The sequence below is a fragment of the Furipterus horrens genome, unplaced genomic scaffold, assembly GCF_987537825.1.
Source record: "Furipterus horrens unplaced genomic scaffold, mFurHor1.1.pri manual_scaffold_1, whole genome shotgun sequence".
NCBI classification, from domain to species: domain Eukaryota; kingdom Metazoa; phylum Chordata; class Mammalia; order Chiroptera; family Furipteridae; genus Furipterus; species Furipterus horrens.
In genome coordinates this window covers 169,384,471-169,407,097 of record NW_028327171.1, presented here as the reverse complement: position 1 = coordinate 169,407,097, position 22,627 = coordinate 169,384,471, and positions in this window count along the sequence as shown.

Below are 22,627 nucleotides of genomic sequence, written 5' to 3'. Positions count from 1 at the left end.
AGCCAATTCTTATTTTAAACCCTGCTTCTTAGTGTGCCAAAGTAGGGGGAAAAGAGAGAGAACTCTTGGGGTCTCAAACCAGTAATTCCAAAGATCACAAATGTCATTTCTATTCACAACCAAGAACTAGTCACATAGCTTGACCCAGGCACAGGGGGACCAGAAGTGAAGAGCTGGAAAGATTTGGTCAGTACAGTTGGTGTATTATCTTCCTATTTCACAGATGAGGCAATGAAAGTTGAAGTAAACAAGGCACACCGTTACACAGGCAGCAGGGTCAGAATTTGAACACAGGCATTTTGGCTACTGAGCCTGAGTTTTAACCACTGTGCTACACAACTTCTTGAGGTATTCGAAGAATCTTGGGAAGCGCTCTGGACATGTGCAAGATGTGACATCAGGGTTCAAGTTGACCTCAAAAATTGGGTTGTCCAAAAAGCCCATGTGGTTTTTTCCATAAAAGACATTTTTCATTTACAACAATATAATGAATATGTCGGCTATCTCCTGTTGTTGGCTTCTAGTGGGTAGAGGCCAGGGGTGCAGCTAAACATCTTCCAATGCATAAGACAGCCCCCACAGCAAAGAATTATTCAGCCAAAATGTCAATAGTACCAAGAAACTTCACAAACCACGTTTGACACATTCAACCAGTCACAGCACCTTCTCCATGCACTCACTGCACAAACCTTTTTTTTGCATTTCAGTTGCACTTTATCTTTCTTGAAATAATAATGCATGAGATACTGAAAATGTTGCGTATTTTCCTCCATCTTCAATATTAAAATGGCTGCACAAAAATTCACCAATTTTGGCAAGCTTTTTAAAAAAATGCGCATTGATATGACAGTTGTCACAAAAAGTCTACAAAACTGTTTTGAATGAAGTTAAAGACAACTAAGCACTACTAGAGCCATTGTACGGAAAAAACTAAATTATCTTTTTTGGCCAACCCAATATGTCCACTTCTCCCCCCACATACACACATCCTTCCATTAAAACATTAACCAGAAAAGGAAAAATAGTCACAACAAATAACATAAAACAGGAAGATCTGATATACCAGAAAGAGTTGTGGAAAATTAAACCAGGAAAATGTACAGTTAAGTACAAATAATTACTGATACTGTATTTGTGAGTTTAAGTAGAACTGTTTAAGGAAGTCCTAAAACGCTATGGGCATAAAGTACGAAAATTGATGAACTGGAACAGAAGCACAAGACAGTTTCAACAAATCTTGAAAGGTATGGTGCGGTATAAGAGACGAATGGAATGGTACCAAGGTTCTTATTTTGTTCTGAGGACTGATAGTTGTTCCCAATATCAACCACACTTTCTTAAATAGCAATAGATTTTTTAGTGGCTCTTGGTCAACCAGTTCCAGACTAATATATCAGTCGGGCAGAGTTCCTTCAGGAAAACCGAAATTCTACTTGGGATTTAAACAGAGAATTTAATATAGGGAATGGGCTTAATAGATGTTGGAAAACTGACAAGTCCAAGTAGGAACACTGAGGTAAGACAGAGGTAATAACTTTAGAAAGCAGCTACAACTCCTGGGGCCGTGGGAACAAAGAGGAGAGACTGAGGTTTTAGAACCTCAAGGCTCTGAGGATGGGTTCCCAGGGCTGTGATTTGATGTCTGAGGACAGGGCAATGTGACTGGCTCTGAGACTGTCCAAAGAAGCTGGAGACTGGGACCAACTGCAACCGGGTGCAGGACCATTCTTGAGAGGGACATGAAAGGTACAGCCAGCAAATAAGGAAGAAGCAATTCCTTTCTCCTACCTTCCAGTGTCCCTTCTCTGCCTCTTCTTGGTGGAACTTACAATGAAGGCAGCTGACAGAGAAGAACTGGAGTCTGCAGAGCCACAATTCCAGTGTCAAAAACCAGAGTTTCAAAGGGTGGGAATGCATCTGAGAGCTGACAGCTCAATAACGGGGCAGGCACAACTGCTTTCCCAGACTCCCTTAGCCCTGGGCCGGCAGGGGATGGAGTCCCAGCTCACTGAATGAACGGAAATCACACGTGCAACTCCTGGGTCATCCCTCCCTCTTCTCCTTCCTCAGGCTGCAACGTCCATTTGGAGGTGAGCCACGGAGCCGCGAAGATTAGGTTAATATCTTACAGATGGAAGAGCAATAAAATCAAATAGTCCTGGGTTCCTAAATTACTGAGTCACCTGATCAAGAAAGACTTAGATAAGCTTATCGAGACTTTAAGGCTTTCTAGGGGGGAGAAAGAAAGGGAAAATAATTAGTATAGTGAAAGTTATGAAATTGAGGGAAACAACAATAGAACATAAACATATATTTGGGTGACAAAACAATCAACCATTAACTGTGTTCTCTGTCCAAATGATACATATAAACCAAAAAGAAAGAAAGATTGAAAATAAAGAGATGGAAAAAGATATGCTGGGAAATGCAAACTAATAAAATTAGAGGTCAGACAAAACTAGCATTCAAATTCTACAATATCAAATGAGATAAAAATATTTATATTAAGATGGGAAAGATCTATCAAAAATCTAAATAAACCTTATCCTAAACAATGCATTGCTGAAATACGTTGTAAGAGAGCAAACCATGCATAAGCTGGATAACAAAAATTTTTAATTCTTGAAAAGAAATTGCAAAGAAATTGGACTTAGGCTGTTATACAACCCAATTTTAATTCAGTTTGATGTTCCAAACTACTCCTATATTAGACGACTAGCCAGAATTTGAGAAATATATTTATAATTATAGAGCCATTATCCCTCTGAGTCTATACAGTCTTTGTGAGGAGAATGAATTTTCCCATGAAGGGGTGAATATTCCCACTGTCATTGTGGGAACAAACAGCTCAGCCAAGACAGTGACAAAGCTTTGGGCTGGAGGGAAAAGTGTCCCAGGAAATGGGGCCCTGGGCGTGGAGATGCTTGCGGTGAGCTACTCCTAGCTCAGGTGGGCTGAGAGTGAGGAAGGGGCCTGTGTATGTGTAAGGCCGATGTTGTTGCTTTGGGCTTGTTTTGTGTGTGTGTGTGTGTGTGTTTTTTTTTCCTGTAAGTTACTTTCTTCATGATCCTTGAACCATCAGAAAAGTCTAATTAACTCTTTTTATGTGTTTATTAATTTAAAAAGATTTTTTTAAATTTATTTTTAGAGAGAGGGGAAGGAAGGGAGAATGAGAGGGAGAGAAACATCACCATGCCAGAAAAACATCGATTGGTTGCCTCTCACACGCCCCCATCCAAGGGCCTGGCCTATAACATAGACATGTGTCCTGACCAGGAATCGAACCAGCAACCTTTCTGTTTGCTGGACGGCGCCGAACCCACCGAGCCACACCAGACCAATGTTCACACATGGTCTCAGCTTTCAGCAAAGTGTGCACAGGGAGACTGCAGCAGCCTCAGCACTGTCCAGCACCAGCAAGCTGAGGTGGCCCAGGGAACACCAGAGAGTTGTGTGGCCCCTTAGCTCCCACACCTCCTCACGTTCTCTTTGGACTCCTTAACCAGATGCAGCTGCCATTGGCCCTTGGCTGGGCCCACATGCTCTTAGACTGCAGTGCCTTATGGTCGCCATGGCCAAAGAGGCTCGAGGCCCAGGAGCTCGCCACCAACCCACCTCCTGCCCCAGGAGGAAAGGGCCCCAGGCAAAGTGCCCCAGCGCAGGGCAGGGGCTGCTTCTATAGCCAGACTTTGTTCTTTGTTCATTTGGGAGAGGTAGGGGACATTTCATTGTTGATTTGGAGGAGCTCTTTAAACTGTGTAAAAGTGGCTACTGGGTACACAGGGAGGGAAAGTTCCTGGGCCACCAAGCATGTGAGCTCATCAAGGGGAGTCCTGGGGTACATGCTGGGTCCCCAAAGTCTGCTTTGGTTTTTGCCAGCTGTGCCCTCCTCCAGCATCTGCTGTGGGGTCCTAGGGGTATAATCGTCAGTGGGGCTACGTAGGGGTGAGCACGAATGTGGAGTGCATTGGGTGACTTCAGGCCTTTGCTGAGCCTGTTTTCCCCAAGGGTGACAAGAGAAGATGATTTTGTTCAATGGAATTCCAGAAGAAGGGACTAGGGAAAGCAGACTGAGCTGTCATGGGTGCTCCAGTCAGAGAAGCAGTGGGAGCTGGGGGCACGGGAGTTGGATGATACAGGACAACAGATAATGGGGGTTCATTTGGGAGGAAAACAGGTTTGGGGAGACAGTAAAGATGGCTGAAGTCTGGTTGGAATGCTACCCCGACTCTTCAGCAACGTCACAGAGCTTCACAAAATGGTGAATGTGTCCGGAGTCCATCGGACAGTGGACAGGGGCTGGAGCGCCACATCTGGGTCTGATCCTCAGGTGAACCAGATAGCTCTAGACGCAGGTGCACGGAATGCAGCAGGAGAACATCGTGGGTGAGAGGTGGGGGGTGGGGGGCTTTAGAATTCACACGGATCCCTGAATTTGGGTGCAGACCAAGTATCATCATGATTTCTGGAGAAGCACAAAGGCCCCAAGTAACGGATAGTTCAAGGATATTCCTTGTGGTGGCCTCCAAATTAGCTTAACTCCTGCACCATAGGGACTTGGGAGGAAAAAGATGGTGCATTTCAATTTTTTAGGTGGCTTAGGAGAATTTAATAAAGGGACTATATACGAAGAGGTGAGCAGGGCACAGAGGTTCTATAAGTTTTGTTACTGGGGCTAGTTCTAGCGGGGCACTACCCGCTCCTCCCCGCCCCCGCCCCCCCCCCAGAGTGAGGAGGTAGTGAAATGGGGGGGGGGGGGCAAACTGTGTGGAGAGGGCTGCCTGACAGATCCGGGAACATTGAGCTGGGAGCCGCAGCCAGCCCACAGTGACCCCCCAGGAAGGGACCTGTGTGAACAAATACCCCAACCTCTCCACCCTCCCTGCAATCTCCTGTCCACTGGCCAAATCCAAGCAGAAGCCAGAGGACAAAGGAATCTGTTCCTGCAGTCTATCCAAGTCAGCCCTCCGGGGCAGGAAAAAAGGTGGAAAGAATGGACCCAGAGTGGGGGAGGGAGAGCAGAGGGAAGAGGTCCTCAGGACTCCTGTGTGTCTGTTTTCAAGAAGAAATATCGGTGATTCTGAAAGAAAGAACGCACTTGTACTTAATGTCTACAATTTTTCAAGCATTCTGTACCAACAATTTTACAACATTAAAAAAGGTCCTGTTCACAGCCCTGGGAGGCAGTGATATTGGTATTAAGGGTGAGAAAACCTCAGTTTAGAGAGGAAGAGAAGCTTGCAAGGTAACAGAGCTGGTAAATAGCAGAATTTGGGTTCAAATCCAGGTAGAACATATGGGGAAAGGAAGGCTTCGAGTTGATACATAAAAGCCTATTTTTACCATTTCTAATAATAATATTTATTTTACTTAAATAATTGTTCTATTAGCTGGTAGTACTTTTATAAGTGATTCATAATTTTCATTTTTAACGAAGTGTTTTTGCTAATAAATTCACAGAAGAGTCAGTATGTCTAGGATAGGAGCAGTAGGCACTATTAAATAAGGAATTTAAAAGTCTAGTATTTTTAATTTAAAGGGGAATTTGATTTTTTTAAATATGAAATATTTTATTTTAAAAAGAAAGATACAAGAATTGTAAATAAAAAGTGATTTCTCACTCAGGCAAAAATACATACTTCTCTCTTATATTAAGGCTTGCCTCCTTCAACATTCTGTTCCCTGGGTCCTTTGAAGGGGAGAAAAGAAAGACTTACTCATTTCCCCTTCATTTAAAGAAAAGTAAAACAGTATGTGTAACACTTGAAAAAAGCAAGTCTTTTGGTTTTACCATAGCTGGTCTAGGAAATTTGAATCAGTTGGAAAGTAAATATTAAGACTGAAAATGCAGCTGGTAACATTTACTTTTCAGTACATTCTCTTCTGGAATAGGAGTCAAAAGAAAATTTTACTTTTGAATTAATTGAACAAAACACCACCTAGTGGTAGTATTTTAAAAGTGAAAAGAACATAAGTTTCTTGAAGAAAAGTTGGAATGGATTTACTATGTTTATTTTAGCAGGTAATTATTAGTTTAATGTTAGTTTAATATTAAAATATACAAGAGCTCACAGAGTTGGGGTTAAACAGAATAAAATCCTGTTGCACCGAATTTCATTGAATGCTCCTTTCTTTATGGAGTCCTCTCCAATGAGGTGTAACTGTGTGACTGCAAAAGCAAGAACTATGTGCTACATATTACACTGAGCACTTTCAATGTGTTGTCTTATTTAATCTTCACAATAAATACACAGATCATTTCCTATTTATTTCTTCTGTTTTGTAAATTAAAACACTGAGGCTCTGAGCAGATAATTTTCTCAAGGGCACACAGGTAGAAAGTAACAGAGCTACGATTCTGTAATGGGGTAATGTTTTCATAGTAAATTATATTATTTTCACCCTGTCAAGCAGGAATAGTTTCTAGGTGTGTGACCTATGGAGGAACAATGGAGACAGTCTAGAACAAAGAAGTTGTAGCTCAGTTTTGATTTTCAAAACAGGCATTTTAAAGTCTGTGGTAGAAAGAAAAAAATAGTGAGGAGAGGCCTGAATTTCTACTGCAAGAACTAAGCACTTGAATGACACAAGAATTCTTACTGTGCCTCCTAACACTGAGTTAAGCTTGGAAAATTAATCACAGAGTGTAGCAAGAACCATGGAGAAGAAAAATTACAGAATGTGACATATGGGTCATGCTTCCTGGGTTGGGGAGGAGCTGCGAGAGCTTGAGGGGGAGCGTGTGAGTACTCAAAACGTGAGGGCCTGTTCCTTGACCCCAAGCAAGGAGGTCTTTTCCACCAATACTTACCCAATGGAAAACTCACCCAGAATAGAAAGAACGTTTGGATGCTGGATAACCAGAGGAACTAACAAGCGTCGACCTTAGCTAAACCAGTGCAATCAAAGCATCAGGAACAAAACTGTCGGAGGTGGAATCCGCAACACCCAGGCCTGCTTCCCACCCTGAAATGGTCTGAGAAATGAAGGGAAATTTCAAGGATTTAGATAGCAATGATTTTAAATTTGTTTCCATTTCCACGGGGCAAAGGCGGAATGAAAAATACCTTGTAGGGAGTACGGTACAGGTATCCCCTGCTTTTTGAAAGTTCATGCTACACCACTTCACTTTTATGACAGACCACCATTAGTACCTGTTTACGCTAATGGGGATGTTTTTAGCTTTTACAAAAAGGGCAAATGGCAAAAATAGCGTTCAGTGTCTGTTTTACAGCAAGCCCTGACAGCGGCAGCACGCACCCGGAGCAGCCACAATGACACTCTTTTTACTGTATGTTACTGTTATTTTATTGAATAGGTTTTATGTGTTCTTTGATATGGTTTGGTAGGGTATTTTGAGAGGGTCTGGGAACACTCAAACTTTTTTTCACATAAATTAATGGTAATTGCTTACGCCATTTTACTCCCTTTCAAAAGGTTTCTTAGGAACCGCTCTACTCCTGGGTAGCGAGGGAAACCATACTTGAACAAAAACAGTCACGTCTGACGAAAGAAGCCCAGGGACGCAGAAGCCGCTCGGAGGACTGGGGGGCGCGCTGGGAGCGCTGCAGGCGCTGTGCGCGTGAGCGTGAGCAGGCAGAGGGCGGACTCGGGGTCCACCTGCTGGTGCAGTTTTCCTCCCACTTCTCTCTCTGTGAGGCTTCATTGTGCGGGGATTAGCAAGCGGGGACCCAGATGCAAAGTCTAGTGTGGCTTCTCCAAATAAGAGTGGGGGAGAGGTAGTTAATCGAGAATGCAGTCCTTGGTGCGTCAGGATGGGAGACTGGAAGCTGGGGGAGTGGTTTTTTGTTTGTTTGTTTGTTTTCATTTCAAGACATACAAGGCACTTCAGGACTGAGGCAGAGAATTTCTGTGGTTCTGAGGCTGGGCGCAGCATTGACACGGTGGCTCTCAAGGGCCTGCACCTCACCCTCATGGCCCGGACAGAGGACAGACATCTGCTAGAGGCTGTGTCCCTACAGGGCCCTTCTTGATCCGTGGGTCCTTCCTCCCGCTTTCTTAGGCTCCTCTGAGAATTCTGTCAGCAGAAGAGACCTTGCCTCAGCACGTCTGTTCTCTTTGCTTGCTTTCTCTCTTGCCCAAGACGTGTATGTACAGCCCAGATTAGCTGAGTCTTATCACTGGTGTCTAGATTTCTCCTGCTTCCCTGCTCCAGCTTGAAAGACCAGTACTTCCTCCCACCTGCTGCCAGGTGTCACGTTCGGGCTCCCTGTGTCTTCATGTCTCCAAGACATGCCCAGGATGATATAGAACAAGTTGAGGTTGCTGTTGCTTGGGGACTCAGTCACTGCTAAATGATGTCCCTGGGTCCCTTTGCGATTGCTGCAGACAGGCCTCCCTGTCCATCAGTTCTGTGGAGTGGCCCGTCAGGGCGGCTTGGAGACCCCTGGTCACAGAACGCTGCTACCGTGGCCCAGCTCCCAGGGTCCAACCACCCTCACTCACAGGGGCAAGCCAGCCCAGTCCCAACCAGCTTTCTTAGAAATGCAATTTGGCTGTGATTTTTTTTTTTTAATCTAGGTTTAATTAAATTCAGTAAAATGTATAAATCTTAAGTGTGGAGCATGAAGAGTTTTTATGGATTTATGCACTATGTAAATGTCACCCAGGTCCAGATATACAAGCAACTAGAGTTGAGAGAGTCAATCCTCCACAATGGGGGTGGAGGACATCACAATTGTCTGGTGGGCCTGTTAAAACAGATTGCTGGGCCCCACCCCAGACTTTCTGACTCAGTAGGTCTGAGGTGGGCCAAGGATTTGCATTTCTAACAGGTTTCAAGAGGATGTTAATACTTCTCTTCATGGCCACACTTAGAGACCCACACTACATACACACACACACACACACACACACACACACAGACATACTCTCACTGGGGCCTATACAAAGAAGTAAAGTCCATTGGCAGAACAATTGTAATTTATATGAAATAGTCCGGTACTTGACTGATGACCTTTAAATTCTGGCCTTCTATTGTCTGACCCAGAACCCGTTGATCAGTCTCTATTTCCATCAAGGCTTCTGCAAAGTTATAATTATAGATTGGATCAGTACATTGCCGCTTTGAGACTACTCATCAGTTAATCAATCAGTACTGACTACTCAGAGCTCAAAAGAATCAGTATACTTTTAAACACTAGAAGACTCCTATTATTATAATTAGAGAAGGGGTATTGGTAAATTGCTTTGAGAGCCTTGAAAGAAGATGAATCAGTGTTTAAAAAACTAAAATTCAGCTGAGTAAATTTAAAGACCAATTTGCCTTTCTTCAATGATTTATGAATCAGGCAGCATCCCATCTAACAAATAGAAAGGAGTTCCCAAGAGCTGCAGAAAAGGAAATGTTTTTTTTAAGACAGAGAGTGGGCAGGAAAAGGAAGTTTATTAGCAATGAATAGATTGTTTCACGTTTAGGTAACCTACCTATGGGGAATGAAAGGGGTCTTATTGTGGACTGGCTCTCTAGTGCTGGCCAGCTAATTTCAGGTCGACTGGTTAAGGGTACATTCCTAGGAGAGGCTGAAACTGCAATTAGGTATCAGGTCTTGGTTTGCTGACATGGGACTTAGCACAAGTGACTTCATTTTGGCCCTGTTGTTTCTTTCTAACACCAGTTAGCACCTATTGTTAGGGCATTTTAAACATTTTTGCACTGTGGCATAATAAGAAATATATATTTGGTCTTTGTCCCCAGTTTCTGACACACAGCTCCTAAAACTCTTGGGATTTCTGGAGATTGAGACGTGTCTTTTGTATACTTGTGAGATGACTGGAGCCTGGGGGCCCCTGGACAGCTTCAGGATGGGAGCTGGTGGACCAAGGCTTAATTAGAGGGTTGGTACTTCCGGTTTGACCAAAGCCCCACCCCAGACCTCTAGCGAGGGGAGAGGGGCTGAAGATTGAGTTTCATCACCAGTGACCAATGATTGCAGCAACCATGCCTATACACTTAAATCTCCATAAAAACCCTGAACTGTGGTGTTGGGAGAATTTCCTGGTTGGTGAACACAGGGAGGTGCTGGGAGGGCGGCATGCCCAGAGGGCACAGAAGCTCTGGCCCCTTCCCACATCCCTTACCCTATGCATCTCCTCTATCTGGCTGTTCCTGAGTTGTATCTTTGGTAATAAGCCAATCACAGTAAGTAAAGCGCTTTCCTGAGTTCTATGAGCCATTGTATCAAATGTGGAATCTGAGGAGGGAGTCATGGGTGCACCCCTGATTGACAGCTGTTTGGTCGGTTGTCAGAAGTACAGGTAACAACCTGGGGTTTTTGACTGGGCAGTCTTATCGGGGTCTGTGCTAAACCGAGATAGTTAGTGTCGTAATTGAATTGTAGGATACCCAGCTGGAAAGCTGGAGAATCAAATGGTGTAGAAAAAAACGTTTGGTGTCAGGAGTGTTGTGAGTAAAGATAGCTAAAACACATTTAACAAATGCAAAACTGACTACTAGAATATTCATTTTCTGAACCTAGAACTTTTTTTCATAACTTTCCATATATTCAAAATTATTTTACAAGTATTATATATTGCTTTTGTAATTAGGAAAAGTAAACCCCAAAAGAAAACAAACATTTTCTAGGCAAAACAACAATAGAGGTTCAAGGGGTTTAAATGACTCACATTTCTTGCTGCCTCTGTTTGGATAAACAGTGGCATTTAATCAAGAATTTCTGGCCTTGACTGGTGTAGCTCAGTTGGTTGGGTGTTGTCCCACAACGTGAGAGATCATCGGTTCTATTCCTGGCCAGGGCACATGCTTGGGTGGCGGGTTTGAGGGGGGCTCCCCAGTTGGGGTGTGTACGTGAGACAATGGTGTTTCTCACATCAATGTTTCTCTCCCTCTCCTTCTCCTTCCCTTCCCCTCTCTCTAAAAATAAGTAAATAAAACCTCTTTTAAAAAATTTCTGTATTATATACTTTTCTTCCTACAAACACAAATATATCAAAATGTCCATGGGCTGATTTGAATCTACAATGTAAGAAGAAATAGATATTTAAATAATAGTCTTTTAATATACTATAGTCAGATATACATGAAGAGTATATACACTTTGTGTATAATTCTTTTTTTAAAGCAGCATGGAAGTGGAGCAATGTTTGGAAACAAAAGGAAGGGTTTTGGTTTTTTTTAAAGAAGTGAACAGTATTTCTGGTCCCCCTGATTCATTGTAATTCCTTCGCGTTTATTTAGTACGGGCTCTGCTAGCCAGGGGTTATTCCGTAAGTGAACATTCTGGCAAGTTTTTCTGTAGAAAGAAATGCACTTGCAGGTTGGACTTGCGCTCTTGGTTCTGTCTCCTGTGCTTCCAGGACTGAACGGGAAGTGACCAAAATGAAATACAGCAATTAGATGAATTCACATCTAACATCATCGTAACATCACACCAGGCAGGGCCAGTGTCTCTTTTGTGTCCTTCCAAGGCTGAGGTGTGAGTATGAGCAATAGTGAAACTAGAGTTAACACTAACAACATGGGCACAGTGTTGAGGACAGGACCAGATGGGGACAATCTGCCCTGAGAGGCAGCCATGACTCTTTCCACTCCCATTGGCCTTTAGGGCAAAAGGCAACCAATATGTACAACTGCAAGTTGTACTGCAAGTCATTAGTCTAGTGTTTGGCTAACCTACTTTATGTCTAAAAACAAAATCTCCAAAAATCAGTCATGTATTTTTAGAATATGAAATGAATTCAAGTAGTCATATATGATCCATCCCCCCCACATTTAGGATTTTTTATAAATGTGTCCCTAAACACATGTTCATCTACCCCCTCTCAGGGTCACGGTCCTACAGCTTTGCCAGCAGCCACCTCCATCGCCAGGGAGCACATGTGGGATAAGAGCAAGGCCTCACACTGAACGTAGTCTAATTACAGAATGTCTTATGATAGCCTTGCCGTTCTGCTAGCTCAGAATGAACTCATGGTCAGCTCAGGCTCTGTGTATTACACAAACTTCTGTTAAACCATCTTATGTTCAATTATTTGAGCCAGGGTATTGGACTTTATACATGCCTGGTTAAAAAGTAAAAAAACTGACTCTCAGGGAAAGCAGGCCTTGCATTTAAGATTTCACAACTAATAACTGAGGTTTTAGCATATCACTCTTGACAGCACATCAAAGTCTGTTTCAATCTTGACTCTATTATCCAAAAAATTGTCAACATCAAAAGAAAGCAAAACAAAAATTAAAAAGCACATCCATATATCAGGCATTAAGTGCTTTTTATAAATTAACTAATTTAATCCTAGTGACAACTATGTGGTAGGTGCTATTATCAGCCACCTTTTAGGACTGAAAAGCTGAGATACAGAGGAATTCATAACTCGCCCAAGACCACAGAGTGGATAAAGGGCAGAGCTGCGATCCACACCCAGGCAGACTGGCTTCAGAAGAGATATGTTTAACCACTATGCCTCTGAAAGCAACCATGCCAGTTTTCTGTCATCTACAGATTTATAAAAATGTCTTTGATTTTAAGAATGTAGTAGCTTATTTATTTACTTGGCACTGGCTGACCCCCAGGCCTTATGCTTGGCATTGAGTACACACCCACAGGGCAGACAAGAGGCAGGTTCAGTGCAGGGTAATTTCAGTCATAAGTGACAAAAGCCTGGCTCAAACTAGATGAAGTGAGAAGAGGGATTTATTGGCTCATATACCCAAAGTATAAGAGGAATCGATCTTGGTTTAGAGGCAAGATGATCTAGAGTCAAAGATGCTGTGGTTAGGCGAAGGGTGAGATTTGTTACCAGTACAAGATGAAGGAGAAAGCCTGCCAGGCAGAGGTCAACAAGAGCCACCCTGCGGCACGGCAGGTGGAGGTATTTGGTTACAAGCCACGGAGGCCTATTCTGGCTACCTCAGAGATAACGGAAATGTATTGGAAGGCATGGGGAGGCTTGTAGAACCATAAAATCAGCTGAAGATCCAGGCTCACCAGTTTGAGGGATCCGAGGAGCATGAGATTAATTGGCAGGTATCGTCCCTAGAATGAATCAAGATCAACCTTATTTTTTTCCCCATCGTATCTCTTTACTCAAGATTTTGAGCATAGCCACCAGAGGGCGCCTTTTGAACACATCAGAACATGTCACTCTTCCTTTCCAACTCCTCTACTGGCTGGGGGTCCATCTGGTCTAGAGAAAGCCAAAATCCCCAGAACCACATAGTAGCCCCATTCCCTTACTAACCGCATCTCCTCCCAGCCTCCCTATTTGCCCCCTTCCCTCCAGCGTCCAGCCTGGTTGTTGTTTGAATATACCAGGTGTGATCCAGCCTCCAGAACTGGCTGTTCCCTCTGCCAAAAATGCTCTTCCCCAGATGTTCTCATGCCCTGTTCCTTTACCTTCAAGTCTTTGCTGAAAAGTCACCATCTCAGCAAGAGTTTCCTTAACCACTATACTTAAATGAATGCTCTCACCCTCACCCCTACCCCCACTGTGTGCCTCCTCCCCTGTTTTAAGTCTCTGTAGCACTTACCACCTTCTGGTATACAATGCAACTTACTTATTTTGTTAATTGTCTGTCTCTTCACATCTAGAATAGAAGCTTCATGAGAGCAGAGATTTATCTACAGCCCTTACTTAGTACGTAGCCAGGCGCATAGCAAGCACTCAATAAAAATTTGTTGAGTGAGTAAATTTTAAGGAAGAATCACATTAGTGTTGTGCAAAGTCTGGGAAATTGTTACTTTCATACACTATTGATGAGAATATAAATTGGTGCAATGTTTCTGAAGGATGATGTGGCAATAGGGATCAAAAAAATAAAATGATATATTAGTTTGAACCCTTTTGGTTGCAAACCACGAGAAGCCACTTGTGCTAGCTTGAGTAATAATGGTGGAGTAATTTATTACAAGGATACATGATAATCCATATTACAAAGGAAGAAAGGAAGAAAGTGCTCTGGGGGACATGTAGAGACATCTTGCCACACTCACTGTCTTAAGTCAGGCTCTCCAGAAAACGGATGGAGACAGATTTGCAAGCAGAAAGTTTAGTGGGAAGTGCTCTTTGAATCAATACCTGTAAGGGAGTGAGGAAAGAAGGACTGCGCAGAGGGCAAAGTGGAACTGGGCTGCAGCTGTAATCAATGCCATAGGCAACACCATGCAGTTGTCCCATATTGAGGCAAGGAACTCCAGCCTTTGTACCCACATATCAACCAATCATTGGAGGTAGACAGCTCATGAAGAATGTGTGTGACCTTGGTTCAAGCAGCCAGGTCCTTTAGTTCAAGGACGAATCTTGGGAAATTCCTCAGCTCTGATCCACCAACAACAGTCATTCCAGCATCTGGAGGAATGGGCACCTCAGTCCTGATGGGAAAAATCTAGGCAGCACACCAAGAGTCTACTCTACCTACGGAACTTACAGATTACGTGCTGCCAAGCCTTAGAATAATTGGAACCAGACACTTGGTTGCTGTCAGGACCCTTTCTCTCTCTCTTTCTCTCTCTCTCTCTCTTTTTTTTTTCCTATGTAGCTCTTTCCCTCTTGACGGTTTTCTGTTTCTCATTCCACATGGTCAAAGACTATTTCCAGCAGCTCCTAACTTAAACACTAGAGCTTCATCCTCAGAGGAAGGGTAATTCTGAGTGGCCCAGCTTGGGTCAGTGTTCATCCATGCACCCACCCAAAGGCTATGGTAGAGGGTGAAGTCACATGATGCTAACATGTTGTAACCATTGGGATTAGAAAAGGCAGAGAAAGGGGTAAATTCCATGGTGGCATATATGCCACATCAACAGAGTCAGAAAAAAACCCTCAAATTGTTAACAGGGGCTTTTTTTTTTTTTTTTTTTTTTTTTTTTGATAGTGGATTTAACAATGGTTTCTCTTTCCTCTTTTTCTTTTTACATACATATTATTGTAATTGTTATTTGTAGAAACATTATATTTTTCTAATTAAAAATAGTTTTTAAAAGGAAAAAGTAGTCACTTGTCCCTGGCTCTCTGCATATAAAGTGCTACGAATTATAGGGTCTAGAAAGACTGTTTATATAAAGTAAGATTTCCTGGAAACTGGTGTAAAAAAAATTTGGCTTGACTTTGCAAAACTTATTCCACTGAACCTCAAACTAAACGAAACATGGAAAAGCAGTGATAATTAACCTTCTTACATCTAGGTGCTCCTTAGTCCTCTATCGTCCCACTATGCTGTAAGTACAGACTTCAAACAAAACCTTCCATTTGCTTTTGCCATATTATAGGTAAAATGGAGCAGGGCCATGTAAAGCATTAACCAGAATGTTATCAATAGCGTGGCATGCTCCCCATGAGGAGGTCCAGAACATGGGCAGCCTATTTGAAGTCACTGTATTAGCTTTTATTTTATATTAATATATTCAGCTGACATTTGCTGAATAACTTTGTACTGGGAAGTATAAAGAAAAACACAGCAGAACCCTACTCCTATGTGTGTGTATTATTCTCAAATATATATATATATATTTATATATTTGCATATATATACTAAAAATATTATAATAAAATGCAAAATATATTTAGACCCATATCTGAACTTGAAGCACAGAGTTCTCTGGGAGTTAAAAGAAGAATGGGTTACTTCTGGGTGGATTGACTTCATGTAGAATTGCATTCTAAATGATCATTTTGGGACCTCAGCTGAACAAAATCATTTTATATATAGTTAAATATATTTTTTAAATTAAATCTATTGGGGTGGCATTGGTTAATAAGATCATATAGGTTTCAAGTGTACATTTCTATGATACATGATCTGTATGTTGCATTGTGTACCCACCACCCAAAGTCAAATCATCTTCTGTCACCATACACTTGGCCCCCTTTACTTTTAGCTATCCCCCCACCCCCTTTCCTCTGGTAACCACTATACTGTTGTCTGTGTCCATGAGTCTCAGTTTTATATCCCACATGTGAGTGAAACCATATATATGGTTCTTAGCTTTTTCTGACTGACTTGTTTCACTTAGCACAATATTCTCAAGGTTCATTCTTGTCACAAATGACAGTATTTTATCTTTTCTTATGACTGAGTAGTATTCCATAGTATATATGTACCACATCTTCTTTATCCACTCCTCTGTTGAAGGACACTTTGGTTGTCTCCATGTCTTGGCCACCTAACTATATATTTAATATGTTATTTTCTATATATTGTTTTGTTCTGTTTTAATTGTGCATCTGTATTAGTATATCCCTTTAGTGAGACAGGCTGTACAGGTTTGAAAACTGAAAGGAGGCCCTAAAGAAGAACTGGTATTGAATATTTTCAATTAAATGAAACTAGCTCCCAAGTTTGTGGGAAAGAAAAGAAGGGCAGGGTTTTAAGGCCTTGAGGGTCTGGAGAGAGGGGGGAACTGTATGTAGAATGTAGATGCTGTTAAGCCTGACTCCCTAAGGGTGTGACCTGGGTGTGACCCTGATTACAGTAAGACAAGCCAACACCAGTTTTTCCCTGAAGGAGGTTGTATTGTAAAAAGAGAAGAAAAAGAAAAAGAAAGAAAGCTGAAGAAATGAGTTAGCTATTTCTTTCCATTAAGTAGTGGGATAAAAATGTATGTTGAATGATAGAAAGCCTACTGTTTCCCATCACAGCTGGGAGGGGTGCTTTTTGGACTCAAGGGAGATGGCTTCCCTTAGAAGGGACAAACGTAACCTAATGCCCTGAGGGTTGACAAGGGGTGGAGAACACAGATGCATGGCAGCACTTAGTGAAGACCGTATATGAGAGCTTTTTCTCTTTGTGGGTGTTTTCTTCTTTCTGTTAGGAGGAGCCCTTGATGTCACCCTATCTCTGAAGGCTATCTGTCTCTAATTTGCATTGTTCCTCAGAGGAAACACAGGAAACACAGGCAGACATACCCTAGACAGCTGGTTTCCCATCACAGCTTAAGAGGTATTAGGCACTTAGAACATTTTTAAAACCTAGGAATCAGGCTAACCCAAGCTCGTAAAATAAGGAGAATTACTGAAGTCACTCGTGGATAAAATAAACACTCAACAGGAAGTTGCTTATTCTACCTCAGACTGGAATTTTAAAAATCTTACTCATCAGTAAAATAAATTTCAACCTGGCATTCATCTGCTGAAGAACCTTTTATCTTTTGACCCCTTATAATTCCTGGGCCAGCCATGTCTGGGCATTCTGGTGGCATGGATAGTCCAATGACAGGCAGGTTCTAAGGACCCCTTTCCTTTCTTCCTCTTCCTCTTCCTTAGCCAGCCTTCTCCCATGAGTTACCATTATCCAGAGATCTGAGGGCAAGAACTGCATGTTCACCCTCCCTGAGAATTTAAAAAATTTAACTCCTCTCCAATCACATACTGTTCCTTTCATTGGGTCTGCCCAAAACATACAGAAAAGATTTTTATCAAAGCACTCTGCAAAATATTGAGTTCATAATGGGTATTTTGGATATATACATTATTTGCTTTATTAATAAGATTTTATCTCTTTGTATATCTGAGCTCCTGGTACATTGTCATCATCAATAAATATTTTGCCAAGTGAGTCAATATTTGAGTTCTAAACTGGATTCAAATTGGAGCATCAACTCTAAACTAATTTTTTACAGCAAAATATTTATTTATGATATTAGGCTACCTTTTACAGTAAAGCATCCTCAATGAGCAAACTATGTCAATGTATATGAATATGTCAATGATAAAAATTTGTCTGTGGCCAGACCTGTAAAGAAAGGTAGTGCACTCGAGTTAACCAAGCACTGGAGTTGGGAGTCAAAGGTCCTAGGTTCCAAGATCTCCTACACAAGTTTGCTGTGAGGTTCAAATGAGGAAATATATGCAAAGGATTTCACACTGTTCCTGGCACTCGTTTTAAGCTGGGGACAAAATTTTTTGTAATTTTGTCATAGCCATTTTTTCTTTTACCATCTCAACTTCTAATGAAAAGGCCAGATCCTCCTCCACCCCTTTTTTTAGGTGCAGAATCAAGATAATGGGCAGAGAAAGAATAGAACTGAGAGGCAGGAGGACAAGGAGGAAGATTCTTACTTGCTGGGTGGGTCAGTTCCTGGGCCCCCTGTATAGGAAGAATTTTGGTACCAGTTGAAAGTTAAGGAAAGTAAACAGAAACCAGAGAGCCCAAATCTGTATAATAGAAACAGGGGGGAAAGGCCATATAGGCTGAAGAGTGGGAGAGAATTTGGGAGGTTTGAGAGTGCTCTGCTCCAGAATAGCTGTAGGGTATGACAGAAAAAGGAAATTTTAAGAAGAGTTCCTGTGTGGTATAAAGTGGATGCCCTATAATATTCTTTGTGAAGTACAAGTAAAGACTACACGTCCTTTTTAATAACTTTTGCCTGATGGACTCTTTCTTAGAATGCAACTCTATGCAGAGATTAGGCCATTTGGGATCCTGGGATATATTCATCGTACAAGCACTATCATTATTAGCCGATTATTAACACAATTCACACTTCTCCACTCCTAAATATTGTTATGTAAGTATGGGCCTGTAAAACCTACCAGTTCATCACACACAACCAGGCTAAGAATCTCAGCTGAGGTTCAACAGAAAATCATAAAATATATAGAAAGTAATTTTCCTGATGTTGAATCAATTATATATTTTGAAAGACATCTAAATTATTTTGAAACTGAAAAATATGACAAAACAAATGGCTGATTTAATGAAAAAAACTCAGCTGTTTAGTTGGCATTGCATTGCAGACAAGCACACTTTACAAAGCCACTGATTACCGTGTTTGTTTCCCACGGGTCACTACCCATGACTGTAGATCATCGGGGAGGCAAAAGTGCTCTTGCATTTGAGAAGACATTGTTTAGTAAGGAGAGGACTTGTTGGCATGAAACTTGGGTCCCTAACTTTAGGGAAAATTTGGGTTTTACTTAATACTGAGAATGATAATCCTCAGGGAGAGAGGGAGAAAACTATATTTGTTGAATGTGCACTCTGTTTTATTTAATTCTCAGAATGACTCTAGAAGGTGGACATATATGAGTTGCCTGTCCAGCTCCTCTCTCCTCCAAGTTGTCTACTGGTTTTGCTTTGGGAAATTCATCTCAGCCATGAGGTTTGGGAGAATTAATCCACTCAGGTTCAGGGTAACCTGTGAATGGCCTGCATGCACCCCCTTCCCCTAGCCACAGCAGTGATTCAGGCATGGGCACGCAGCCCAGTTCAGGGCACGCAGCCCAGTTCAGGCCAACAAGACGGAGCTATTCAAGGACTTTGACTTCCCTTGGATGAAGAGGTAGGGCTATGTGATGTCTAGAACCTCTGAAGCCATTTTACAACCACTAGGGGGGAGTCTGCAGATGCCACATGTAGGGGGGACCCTGTGATGGGAGAAATGGAGAAACTCAAGGACATTTTTTTTGTTTGCACTGTTGGCTCAACCTTCCCTGAAACTCACTCTGACTCTGGGGTTTTGTTTTGTTTTTCATTACAGAGCCAGTAAATTCCCTTTGTTTAAGCCAATTTGAGTTTTCTGTCGATTGCAACCAAAAGGTTGCAAACTAAGTAATACAGAGCGTACCTCTATTTATAGACAGAAGAGGAAGCTAAAATCCAAAGAGATTTGTACCTGCCCCCAATTACAGAGGTAGTGAGAGGTAAAGCCAAGATATGAAGTCAGATCATTCTGACCAGTGTTTTTAAAGATGTATCATATAAGAGTATTAGGGAAGTTCTAGGGAGGTAGTAGATGATAATTCCCCACCCTTACCTTGCATTCAGGCAAGTCCGGTGTTCGAGAAGATATGTACTCTATAGACTCTGCTTCCACTCAATAGTAAGAAGAAACAAAATGTTTGAAAAACTCTTTTACCACACTTGGTTTCTAAATTGTAGAAGAAGGGTCCATTCTAGTGCTAACCAGTTTATCTCTTTATATTCTTTATATAGTAGTAGTTTTCTGTTCCTAACTAAAGTTCAGCCTCATTTTCCCAGGGTATCAGAGGTTTTGAGTGATGTTTCCTGAAACTGGTTGAAAGTTAGGCTCACTTCAAACTTCAGACAAGAATTCTTAGCACTTGGTGACAATTGCAATAATAGGAGGGTAGGGCTTGAACTAAGAGACACTGTAATTCGGTTTCTCTCCCTTCATCCTATTCACACAGATACCAGATTGCTCCTTACGAAGGTCAGCCCTGACCACACCACTACACACGTACTTGCCCTGGTTTCCCACTCTCTATACCTGCAATCTCCAAAGTAGAGTGTGCATATCCCAAGAGGTATGCAAGACGTCCGTTGTCTTGTGGAAAGAAAAAATTTAACTTCTATCTATAGTTATTAGTTATTTTTCTAAGTGAGGAAAAAATTAAGCTTTATTAGTAATTTATATACATATTGACACAGATTCCCCTTCCTCTGTTTATATGTTGAAAAATCCCACATCACGTGTATTATGAGTAAGTTATCCTGGGAGAAAAAAGGCAGTTCCACCATGGGGTGGGGTTGATGATGCAGTTAACTCATTTTTCTTATTTGGGTTTCATTGCAACTCACTGCTATTTACATGGTCAAATTAATTGGATTTACAGTTTATACAATTTTATGCACTTTTTAACTAAACTCATCCTTACCAAATGGACAGTTGTTGCATTGGTTTTCCTACTAATAATGCAAACACAAATAAATGTAAAAGAAATGGCAGAACTGACACGACTCTTACATTGGTGCAAGCTCTTTTTCAGCTTAAAGTAAAATAATGATAATATAATAAGCTCAGGTTAAAATTTGACCCCAGAATCAGAAATTTTCATGAAGACTTTAAACTATGAATTTATATCAATAATGATGAACTTCACCTTACAGGTATATTGTGCCTTCAGTTATTAGCTTATAACAATAGCACATGTGTCTTAAGTTATTAGCTTACAACAATATACACACACACATATTGGTGGGTACTTAAAAGTTTGTTACTGGAAAATAGGGCAATAAAAAAAATATGAGACCAGAGCTTTACATACATAAAAAACCCAAATTCTTAGTTGCCTGGAGTCCTTGTAGAAAGGTGGCAGGCTTCAGATAACATCATATGCATCAATGTAACAGGCTGGCCTTCTACATATGCCCCCAAGCTATGTGTCCAGCCTTTCCTCCCATGAGTCCTTGCTATAGCCAAATAGTCCTACCTGAAATTCTTCTCATGATTTCCCACCCCTTTCCTCAAGACTTTTATCATGCTCTTCCCTCTTACTTAAACCCCTCCTTTCCTTTTTTTAAAAATTAAATTTATTGATTTGAGAGAGAGAGGAAGGGGGTGAGAGAAATGAGAGGGGGGAGAGAGAGAGAGAGAGAGAGGAAGAGAGAGATAGGGAGAGAGACATTGATTTGTTGTTCCACTTAGTTACGCACTCATTGGTTGATTCTTGTATGTGCCCTGACCAGGAATCGAATCTGCTCTAACTGAGCTACCTGGCCAGGGCCCTCTCTCTTTCTTCTGTTGGCCTAATTTCTATCCATACCTCAAAGCACAGTTTCATGCTTTATGAAGCTTTTATCCATTTCATCAGCTAGAAATCATCTTTCTCTCCTCTGAATGCCCACAATATTTAATCTGTACCCCTCTTGTGGCCCTTTTCAGTGTCCCATTTATAAGTCTTACCTCCAGGGGTTGCACCTTTTTAAAGATATGGATACATGTTTGATTCATCTTTGAGTCCTTTGCCAGAATCTAGCACTATGCCTGGTATAACATAGCTACTCAGTTAATATTTGTTAATTGGATGAAGGATGGATGGATCAATTCCAATTGGTGCACTGTCCTAAATGTCTGATACAAGATGTGTTTAACAACAGTATATAAAGGAACTTTATGAAAAATCCATCACAGGGGCAGACAAGGTTTGAGCCTATACTACGATTTCAAGCATAAAAATATACTTCTCTCTTTTTCAGCTCTGTTATTTAATTGTGTGATTCTCGCCCAGAGTTCACAGCTATTTTTCTGATTTATTACTCACAATGTAATTAACTTGAATAAGTCTTCTTATTGTGGACACCCACATTAACCAGAAAAACCATGGCCATGTTAAGGAGATTTGATTTGTAGCCAAATCTCCTTATTCTGCCTTGAAAACAAAATCTGGCAGAAATCCAACTGCTCGAGCCAAATAGACATTTAGTTACACTGTGCATTAGTTATGCCTGATGACCTCAGAAAAATACACACAAATGGAAATGCTGGCTTAAAGTACTATAATATGATTATAGTTCAGAACAAAAACTTACTTGAGAACAGCCATAATCACTGTACTTCTATCTAATGTGTATTTGAAAATGTATCTTAAGCCTATAAAAATTTCCAAATGATCTGCTATATTATTTACCAGGAAATAAAATATTTCAAGCACGTATTCAAAACAAATTAAAGACAGGCCTTTTTACCCTTGCTTTTTTCTCGGCCACTCCAAACCAGAGGTCATTGTAACATATCAAAATAAATTCTATCACAAATTTTTAAAAATAGGGCCTGTGGCTTTTAGATGAATCTGACCTAGGGTTTGTAGTAATACCTGTGATTCCACCACCTGTTAAACTAAAAATTTCTCTTCAAGCTGAGCAATTAACAAAAAATCTATTATCCTGAGTCAGGGATAGAAAACCTTTTCA